The sequence below is a fragment of the Pongo pygmaeus genome, chromosome 2 (genome assembly GCF_028885625.2).
Source record: "Pongo pygmaeus isolate AG05252 chromosome 2, NHGRI_mPonPyg2-v2.0_pri, whole genome shotgun sequence".
In the NCBI taxonomy this organism is placed as follows: domain Eukaryota; kingdom Metazoa; phylum Chordata; class Mammalia; order Primates; family Hominidae; genus Pongo; species Pongo pygmaeus.
In genome coordinates, this window is record NC_085930.1 from 88,968,617 (window position 1) to 88,979,330 (window position 10,714).

General features: G+C 39.7%; 1 protein-coding gene and 1 non-coding gene across 4 annotated transcripts in view; one reads left to right on the plus strand and one right to left on the minus strand.

Annotated features, from left to right (window-relative positions):
• ADAMTS9 (ADAM metallopeptidase with thrombospondin type 1 motif 9) overlaps positions 1–6,465 on the plus strand; it is a 172,007-nt gene extending 165,542 nt beyond the window's left edge. For all 3 annotated transcript variants that reach the window (XM_063661878.1, XM_054483816.2, XM_054483817.2), the window contains one exon: positions 5,011–6,465. The gene's annotated coding sequence lies outside the window, so the exon portion shown is untranslated. The remainder of the gene's footprint in view (positions 1–5,010) is intronic.
• A 3,759-nt stretch (positions 6,466–10,224) lies between these two features.
• LOC129034359 (U6 spliceosomal RNA) lies at positions 10,225–10,327 on the minus strand. The gene has a single exon (XR_008501858.1). It is a non-coding gene; the product is annotated as a U6 spliceosomal RNA (small nuclear RNA).
• Positions 10,328–10,714: the final 387 nt, after the last annotated feature.

The window sequence follows — 10,714 nt, forward strand, 5'->3', positions numbered from 1 at the left end:
TGTCTGTCTGTCTTTTATTTTTTTCTGTAGCCTATATGAGCAAATGTGGGAGGATCAGGCCGGGTTACAGTTAAGCATCTTGAAGCTGACCCAATACTGTTCTGCCTTTTTATCTCCTGCTCCTCTGTCCTCACGTGACTGAAGCCATCAGTTCTCTGCCATTAGACATGGATTCCCCTCTACAGAGCTGGCCTATTTATTTATTTGCTTTTAGATTTTAGATTCAGGAGGTACATGTGCAAGTTTGTTACACTGATATAGTGTGTTGAGATGTAGGCTTCGTTTGAACCCATCACCCAAATAGTGAAAGCAGTATCCAATAAATAGTTTTCCCTTCCCTTCCTCCTCCCTTTTGGAGTCACCAGTGTCCATTATTTCAAACTTTATGTCCATGTGTACCCAGTGTTCCACTCCCACTTATAAGCAAGAGCATATGGTATTTGATTTTTTTGTTTCTGTGTTAATTCACTTAGGAAAATGGCCTCCAGCTGCATCCATATTGCTGCAAAAGACATTATTTCATTATTTTTTATGGCTGCATAGTATTTCATCATGTATACAGACCACATTTTTAAAATCCAGTCCACCATTAATGGGTACCTAGGTTGATTCCACGTTTGCTATTGTGAATAGTGCTGCAATAAACATGAGTGCAGGTGTCTTTTTGGTTGAATGATTTATTTTCTTTTTGATATATACCCAGTAATGGATTGCTGGGTCAAATGGTAGTTCTATTTTTAGTTCTTTAAGAAATCTCCAAACTGCTTTTCACAGAGGTTGAACTAATTTACAGTCCCACCAACAGTGTATTCCATTTTTCTCTGCAATCTCACCAATATCTGTTATCTTTTTACTTTTTAAGAATAGCCATTCTGATTGGCATGAGATGTTATCTCAGTGTGGTTTTGACTTGCATTTCTGTGATGATTAGTGATGTTCAGCATTTTTTCTTATATTTGTTGGCTGCTTGTGTGTCTTCTTTTGAGAAGTGTCTGTCCATGTCCTTTGCCCACTTTTTAATAGGGTTATTTGTTTTTTTCTTGTTGATTTGTTTCAGTTCCTTATAGATTCTGGATATTATTCCTTTATCAAATGTATAGGTTAAAAATGTTTTCTCCTATTCTGTAGGTTGTCCATTTATTCTGTTGATAGTTTCTTTTGATGTGCAGAAGCTCTTTAGTTTAGTTAGATCTCCATTATCAATTTTCATTTTGTTGCATTTGCTTTTCAGGACTTAGTCATAATTTGTTTGCCTAGGCCAATGTTCAGAAGAGTATTTCCTGGGTTTTCTTCTAGAATTTTTCTGGTTTGAAGTCTTACATTTAAGTCTTTAATGTATCCTGGTTATTTTTTGTATATGGTAAGAGGTAAGAGTTCAATTTCATTCTTCTGTGTATGGTTAGCCAGTTTTTCCAGCACCATTTATTATAGGGTATGCTTTCCCCATTGTTTATTTTTGTTGAGTGTGTTGAAGTCCAGTTGGTTATAGATGTATAGCTTTATTTCTGGGTTCCTTATTCTGTTCCATTAATTTATATGTCTACTTTAGTACCAGTACCATGCTGTTTTGGTTACCTTTAGTTTGCTGCCTTAGAGTAGAGTTTGAAGTCCGGTAATATGATACCTCTGGCTTCGTTCTTTTTGCTTAGGATTGCTTTCGCTTTTAGACTCTGCTTTGGTTCCATATCAATTTTAGAATAGTTCTTCTTCTAACACTGTAAAGAATAACATTGGTAATTTGATAGGAATTTTGTTGAATCTGTGGATTTCTTTGGGCAGTATGGACATTTTAATGCTATTGATTCTTCCAATAGATGAGCATGGAACGTTTTTCTATTTGTGTCATCTATGATTTCCTTAAGCAATGTTTATAATTCTCCTTGTAGAGCTCTTTTACTTGCTTGGTTAGATGTATTCCTAGGTATTTTATTCTTTTTGTGGTGATTGTAAATTGGATTGCATTCTTGATTTGGTTCTCAGCTTGAATGTTATTTGTGTATAGAAATGCTTCTGATTTTTGTACATTTATTTTGCACCCTGAAAATTTACTGAAGTCATTTTTCAGGTCTAGGAATCTTTTGGTGGAATATTTAGGGTTTTCTCTGTATAGAATCATATTGTCAGTGAAGGAAGATAATTTGACTTCCTCTTTTCCTGTTTTGATGTCTTTTCTTTCTTTCTCTTGCCTGATTGCTCCGGCTAAGATTTCCAATACTATGTTGAATAGGAGTGGTGAGAGTACACATTCTTGTCTTGTTCCAATTCTTAGGAGGAATGCTTCCAACTTTTGCCTATTAAGTATGATACTGGCTGTGGGTTTGTTAGAGATGGCTTTTATTATTTTGAGGTATGTTCTTTTGATGTCTTATGCCTTGTAGGTTTTTATCATGAAGGGATGTTGGATTTTATCTAATGCTTTTTCTGCATCTATTGATGTGGTCATATTGTTTTTGTTTTTAATTGTTTGTGTGGTGAATCACATTTATTGATTTGCATATGTTGAATGATCCTTGCCTGCCAAGAATAAAGTCCACTTGATCATGGTAGATTATCTTTTTGGTATGTTGCTGGATTCAGTTTGCTAGTATTTTGTTGAGGATTTTCATGTCAGTGTTCATCAGGGATATTAGTCTGTAGTTTTCTTTTTTTGTTGTGTCTTTGCCAGGTATTGGTATCAGGATGATAGAGGTTTCATAGAATGAGTTAGGAAGGAATATCTCTTCTTTGATTTTTTAAAAATTGTTTCAATAGGATTGGTACCAGCTCTTTGCAGAGCTTATTTAAAAGGCTGTTTATTGGCCTGCATCTCTAGGGGTCCTGCTTGATTAGGTCTCTGGTAGATTCAGGGATCTGTAATTTTAATACACAGAATTCTAATGCAAGTGAATCACAGCTCATCCTTTGAGAAATACATCCCAAGAATGTAATAGTAAAACCACAATGGCATTTGTTGAGCAATATTTCATTGAATCCTCACAACAAAACTGTGTGGAGGAGCTGCTATTTTACATATGAGGAAGCTGAGGCCCACAACAATTAAGCAACTTGCTTAAGATCATGATGAGGCTGGGCACGGTGGCTCATGCCTGTAATTCTAGCATTTTGGGAAGCTGTGGCAGGCAGATCACTTGAGGTCAGGAGTTCGAGACCAGTCTGGCCAACATGGTGAAACCTCATCTCTACTATAAATTCAAAATTCAGCTGGGTGTGTTGGCACATGCCTGTAGTCCTAGCTACTTGGGAGCCTGAGGCAGGAGAATCGCTTTAACCTGGGAGGCAGGCAGAGGTTGCAGTCAGCCAAGACGATGCCACGCCACTGCTCTTCAGCCTGGGTGACAGAGTAAGCCTCTGTCTCAAAAAAAAAAAAAAAGAAAAGGTAATGATAAATTCCCTCGGCAGAACTCAGAGTGTCCTACACTAAAGCCAGTGCTCTTAATCACTCCATTGTGCCACACCCCTGTTACTCATAGTGTGTTCCAAGAATCAGCTCGATCAGCTTTACCTAGGAACTTGTTAGAAATGCACAATGTCAGGCCTCACCCTATACCTGTGAAATCAGAATCTGCATTTTAACAAAGTCCACGGGGGTCATGCATGTTAAAGTTCGGCAATCCCTGACCTGAGTACATTATGCCAGAAAGTGATTCTTCTGCTGAGTAAAAGACGGAACTGGTCACTCTTTTTATCATCCCAGTGTCTTCAGCTGCAAGGGATAAGCTCAACCAATTCATGTGACCCTCCTGCATCTTCCCTCAAGCTTCCAGTAGCCCATTACCGTGTAAGGCTCTTGAAAATCCTGATACAAGAGTACCTATTTGATATTTAGGATTATTTCTGTTACAAGGAGCTAACCAAATGAAGGAAATTTATTATCTTAAGTAACTGAGATATCCAAGAAGTATGCTAGCTTCAGGCATGGCTAGATCCAGAAGTTCAGTCATCAGTACTCTTTCTTTCTTCATCAACCAGCCTCTTAAATGGCTTCATTCTCAGGCAGATCTTTGCCCCCAACACCATGGTCCTGGGCAGCTCTAGGATTACATCATTCTTCCAACTTATGATTCAAATAAACACTCATCCCCTAGCATGCCTTCTGCAAAATAACTCTGTTTAGCTCTGGTTAGGTCGCATGGTCACTTTTGAACAAATCACAACATCCAAGGATCTGAGATCCTGTACCCACCTACAGTCAGGTGATTGACAGCTTCAGTTGGAAGAGGGATGGTTCCCAAAGGACAAGAAGGCATTTTGTTATCAGAAAGGGGGAGATGGGATGGAGGCATGCAAAAATCAGCAGGTATCCACTAGAGATCACTATTATATATGTACTTTATATAGTTTGTATCTAAGAAGATAAATTTTATATAGCACATATATACATATATACAATATTTACATATATAAACATATATTTATAGAAAAAAGACTAGAAGGAAATACCAAAATACCAATATATGAAGAGCAGTTATCTCAGGTGGGGGGATTTCAGGCTAGCGGGTTTTTAAATTTTATTCTATATTACTTCCCTGAAACCTCCATGTTTCTTATAGCAAACAAACATTACTTTTAAAATCTAGGGCCAGCTTGGTGGTTCATGCCTATAATCCCACCACTTTAGGAGGCTGAGGCAGGAGGATTACCTGAGTCCAGGATTTTGAGACCAGCCTGGGCAACATAGTGAGACTCCCATTTCTCCAAAAAAAAAAAAACAAAAACCATTTTTAATTAGCTGAGCATGATGGTTTGCACCTGTAGACCCAGCTACTTGGGAGGCTGAGATGGGAGGATTGCTTGCCCAGCAGGTCAAGGCTGCGGCAAGCCATGATCATGCCATTGCACTCCAGCCTCGGTGACAGAGTGAGACTGTGACTCAGAAAAAATAAAAATAAAATCTAGAGAAAATAATAAGTGTTAATGTTAAATTCTATATGTAAAAATTTATCAGTTGCCTATTCCTGACTTACGGCATTTGAGGCAGTAGGTTTATATTTTGTGGTTTGTTTATTTCAGGTGCTTTGAAGAGGAAGCCATTATGGGATGGATGAAGGATAGTAATGCAATACCTCCACCTTAATTTGGGTGCATGTGTGTGTGTGTGTGACTTGTATGCTTGTGTGTGTGTAAATGTGTACATATACATATATACATATATACACATACATATATACACATATGTGTGTATGTATATATGTGGACTCTCCTAATGATGTAAAGTTTAATATTTATGTTTGAAATTATTTATTGTGATGTAATATTTTTGTACGTAAAATGATTCTATTATGACTGCCTTTGCATGTAGTAATATGACAAAGTGATCCTTCATTATCACGGTACACTATTGTTTACTTTTCATCTGTAAATGTTTTATTGTTACTTTTTTAAAATGAATTTTTTTAAAACAATCTAGCCGTCATCAAGGTGCTATAAGAGTTGTATAAAAGGTATTTTTGGCATTTCTAGGCAAGTATCAGCCAATAAGTATGTTAGTGATATCACAGATTGTACCAACTATTAACTATGTTAAATAAGTATTCAGTTTCATGTGATCTCTGGGAAAAAAATATGCTGCCTTGGTGCTAATATTGTATGTATTTAAATGATCATCTGACTCAGAAATATAAACACTTTTAATGAAAGGGAGGAACAGAAGGACAATTTTCTGTGCACAGAATCACTTGGATGAAATAAGACCAGCTCTTTACCCTTATTTTTGGATATGCCTTTTTTGGAAGAGACTTGGACTTTATCCTTATTGTTGTTAGTGTTGTTAATATTCGTTGCTTCAGCCTACGGTGCCTTGGTCTCTCTACAATCAAATGGAGGATCCCCCAAGCAGCCTCATTACAGAGTGATATTGGGAAAGTGAGATCCTCTCACCATTTTGCCAAGATACTCTAAAATGACATCCAAGTTTACCAGTAGAAAGACAGAGGATGCACAGAATGGGCGTGACCTTCAGCTCACGAGCACACCTGGAGAAGTTCAAAACCAGGTTCTGAATCATCACGATTGCCTTTTGCATGAAAACATCGGCTGGTGACGTGACTTCTCTTCAGGCCATGAGCCTAACACCCTGCCAGTTTTCATGCCCACTGCAGTAATGGACGTTTGTGTGAAGAAATGAACTGTGGAGTACAAAATGCTATGAGTCTTTCCAATCATTCATTAATTCACTTTTTTGTTACTTCTTTCCAAAATGGAAGTGCTGAAGCCATGATCTTTCTGCCCTTCCAAGTTGATGAAGGGAAGCCTTTGCCAATGGCCCGTGGAAGACACTTGGTTTGAGAAACCCTGCCCACTTCCAAAGACCAAAGAGATTAGGAAAAGGCTGGCAGTATTCTCCAACTCCAAACAAGATCTAGAGTGCTCCAGGAAAAGTTATATTCAGTATATGAATAAGTGTTATTCTCCATTATTAATATGTTCTGAAAATATATTATGAATAAATACATCACCACACCCAAACCATTTGTGTTTTGCATAGTTTCTGGACTCTTGAGTCAAGTTGGAGTAAAAATGTCTCTAGTTTCCAGATGAAGAAGAAGTGAAGATTTTATTTATTTCATTTATTACAATGGCCATTCTAGAGACAGATAGGGATGGGGCTTGTCCATAAGATCTGTCTTTTCATAATGCAAGTCAATTAAAGTGGTTCTTCTGGAAACTGGGAACTTACCCCTCTTGGGAAACAAATGAGCAAATGAAACAAAATATTTAGGTGGGCTTTGGGTGCTTAATTGTTCATTTTGTGTGTAGTTCCTACCCTGTATGGTGTCCAGGGAAAAAAGAGAGTTTTTAAACATGTCTACTAGAAGCAAATGATCATCGAACAGCCACCATACGCCAGGCCTTTTACTTTTATTGTTTCACCTCATCCTCACAAACACAAAATACACCAGGTAATAGACAAACCTTCATTTGATGGTAAGGAGACAGAGCCTTAGAGTTACAAATAGGCTCAAGTTCACACACAGTGAGTAAGTAGTCGTCTTCCAAAGAACTCTGGCTCTGATTGGGTCACATGACCACTTCTGGACCAATCACAATATCAAGGGGCCTGGGATCCTGTGCCAGTCTAGAGTCAGGTGATCAACAGCTTCAAGTGAAAAAGAGATGATTCCCAGAAGAGAAAAGGGGAGATAGGATGGAGGCATGAGAAAAGCAGGCATCCACTCAAATACCCATTGTGTGTGTGTGTGTGTACACGTGTGTGTGTGTGTGTGTGTACACATGCATGTGCCTGTGTACAATCTCCAAATCCCAGAGCTTACACCAAAGTCCCACCCCTTGCCATCACTCAGCATCATTTGAGGCCTCAGTTCTCTTCCTTTCTCTGGTGTTTACTAACTGTATGATCTTGAGCCTTAGTTTTTTCACGTGTAAAATGAGGCTATTGATAGTCTTCCCACTTACCTTCCAGGATAGTGTTTTCTCATATTCTTTTAAGCCCTGCATCACTGCTTGCAAAATAGCTGCCCTCAATATGTGCATCAGCAAGCTTAAGCTGACAGCAGTGAAGGAATGGGCTCCCTAATCAGCTAATTAGAGATCAGACTGCAATGGCTTACGTATTTAAAAGTGTATTTCAGGTCGGGCGCGGTGGCTGACGCTTGTAATCCCAGCCCTTTGGGAGGCCGAGGCGGGCGGATCACGAGGTCAGGAGATAGAGACCATCTTGGCTAACATGGTGAAACCCCGTCTCTACTAAAAATACAAAAAAAATTAGCTGGGCGTGGTGGCGGGCACCTGTAGTCCCAGCTACTCAGGAGGCTGAGGCGGGAGAATGGCGTGAACCCGGGAGGCGGAGCTTGCAGTGAGCCGACATTGCACCGCTGCACTCCAGCCTGGGTGAGAAAGCGAGACTCCGTCTCAAAAAAAAAAAAAAAAAGTGTATTTCATTGTTATGTAGGAGGTAGGCAATCCAGAACTAGCATGGCAGCTCCATGACTTCATCAGGGACAGAGTTCATTTCTCTTTCTCCTTCTCTCTTCATTCTTCCGTATTTCAGTATGACTGCTAGAGCTCCAGCAATCACTCCCAAATTTCCAGGTGACAGGAAAAAAAAAAAAAAAATAGGAGTAGGGGAAAGGGTAGAAAGTGGCATATTTTCAGTTCTCTATTGTTCTTTTAAAGAGGTTTTTCAGAAACCTTACCTAACAAATTTTACTTATATCTCCTTAGCCAGAATTTAGTCATGTGGCTGTAGGAGTAGTGGGGAAATGGGGTTGTTTCACACAGTACATTGCCATAGAAAATAAAATGAGGCATCTGTTCCTAGGAAAGAAAGCAAAATGAATTTGAAAGAGGCAATAACAAGTCTTTGCAATAGATCAAATACAGAGACTGAAGAGAGAAAGTTTTGGAAGCATTTATAGAGTCAGAGATAAATGAGACCTGGAGTGGTGATCATTGTAATTGTACGGAAAAAAACAACTATAGAGAGATACAGGTGGTAAAATTAATAGGAGCTGACAACTGATAGATTTGGGATGGGCTGTGGGAGTGAAGGAAACAGTAAGAGTTCAAAGATGAGACTTTATTTTCGTTGTAAACACAACCAGGGTGACAAAAAGATGAATGGGTGGGTGGATAAATAGACAGATGTACAATTTATGAGAGTCCAGTAATCATTTATATTTGTGTAGCACTGCACAAATTAAATATTGTCTTTGCATATTGTTTTTTAACCAAGTAATATTCATTGCATATCTACTAATTTTTAGGCACTCATCTAAGGCCTGGGTGCAGCAGTTTCAGTTAAGGTCAAGGCTAAGAGACAGCATGAGTTTGCTCGGGCTGCCTTAGCAGAATACCACATACTGGGTGGTATCAGTAACAGAAATTTATTCTCTCACAATTCTGGAGGCTAGAAGTCCAAGATCAAGGTAGTGTCAGGGTTGGTTTCTGGGGAGGCCTTTCTTTCTGGCTTATAAACAGGCCTCTTTTCCCTGTGTCCTCACATTGCCTCTCCTCTGTGTGTATGCCCTGAGAAAAAGAGACAGAGATTTCTGGTGTCTCTTCCTCCTCTTAACAAGTTCACCATTTCTATCAGGTTAGAGGCCTGCCCTTCTGACCTCGCTTAAACTTCATTACCTTCTTATAAGCATCTCCAAATACAGTCACATTAGGGTTAGGGCTTCAGTATAGGAATTCGGGGGTAAGGACTGGGCATAAAATTCAGTCCATAACAAAGGCTTTAACAAAGAGACTCCAAAATAAGGTAGACTTTTATTTCTCTTTCTTGCTGTCCAGAGGTAGCAGGCATTCTGGGACTGGTAGGTGACTTTGCTCCATAACATCGGAGGACTAAGATCCTTCTGTTTTGTATCTTGGCCATTCTCAAGCCATTGTCTTCATATGGTTCCTCCTCGCAAGGTCTGCATCCAGTCTGCAGGAAGGCAGCAATTGTTTGAAGGCAAGACAGGGAAGGTAAAGCATAATTTTTATTTACAACATATTGGCAATATTTTATTGGCATAGCCACACCTAGCTGCAAGTGAGGCTGGGAAACGTACTTTCCAGCTGGCCACCACATGCCCAGCTCGTACTAAGTGGAGGTGGGGGGGTCTGTTACTACAAGGAAGAAGGAGAGAATTGTTACTGAGGAAATTAGTTGCTTCTGCCACAAACAGTGAACAAAAGTTACAAAAATCTCTTTCCCTTTGGAGCTTACATTTTGGCAGTGACAGAAGAGAGAGAAAACAAGCAAATCAACAACTAAACCACCCTGCAATTATTTTCCAGTAATAAATCTGACCATATTGTCCATGATGGCCACTCATCTACCATCATGGTCTGGGATGGCATTTCCTGAGCACCAAGAACTTTCATACCCTAGAGTGTGCAAAGATGCCATGGTTCCCTTTGCCTCGGCACGTTGATTTTTCTTTATGCTCTGATTGGTACAGAAGTGTAAAATAGCAAGCAAAACTAGTGTGTCAGAAGGTGAGAAGTATCAGAGAGAGAGAGATAAAATAGGGAAAAGGAATTGGGAATGCCAGATGCCATGGGGTGAGCATGTTGCTGTTTTAAATAGGGTGGTCAGACATTTCTTCTTTACAAACGTCATAGCTATGAGCAAAGCTGTGGGTCCCCATCAAAGCCTGCCACTAACCTTGGTGAGCATGGGAAACCACCTATCACCAACAGATGGCAGGAGAGGTCTTGCTCTAGTATGCCTGGACCATTGCACTGATAATCTGCTTATTTTATTTTATTTTAATTTGTAATATGGAACACTTCACGAATTCGTGTGTCATCCTTGCACAGCGGCCACACTAATCTTCCCTGTACAACTCCAGTTTTAGTATATGTGCTGCCCAAGCAAGTGCTCTGCTCATCTTAGAGGTGATTTTGCAAAGCGGCTTATGATCCTTAGAAGTCCTAAGCCCTAAAAAGATGATACTGCTCCCCTCTAATATGTACCTCAGAAAGACGAATAACTCCAAGATGCATCTCAAAATGCAGTGGCTCAGGCTTATAATCCCAGGTTGGAGGATTGCTTGTGGCCAGGAGTTTGAGACCAGCCTGGGCAAGATAGAAAGACCCTGTCTCTACAAATAAGTTTAAAAATTAGCCAGGTGTGGTGGCACGTGCCTGTAGTCCTAGCTACTTGGGAGGCTAAACTGGGAGGATTGCTTGAGCTCAGGATTTAGTGGCTGTAGTGAGCCATGATTGTGCCACTGCACTCCAGTCTGGATGACATAACGAGGCC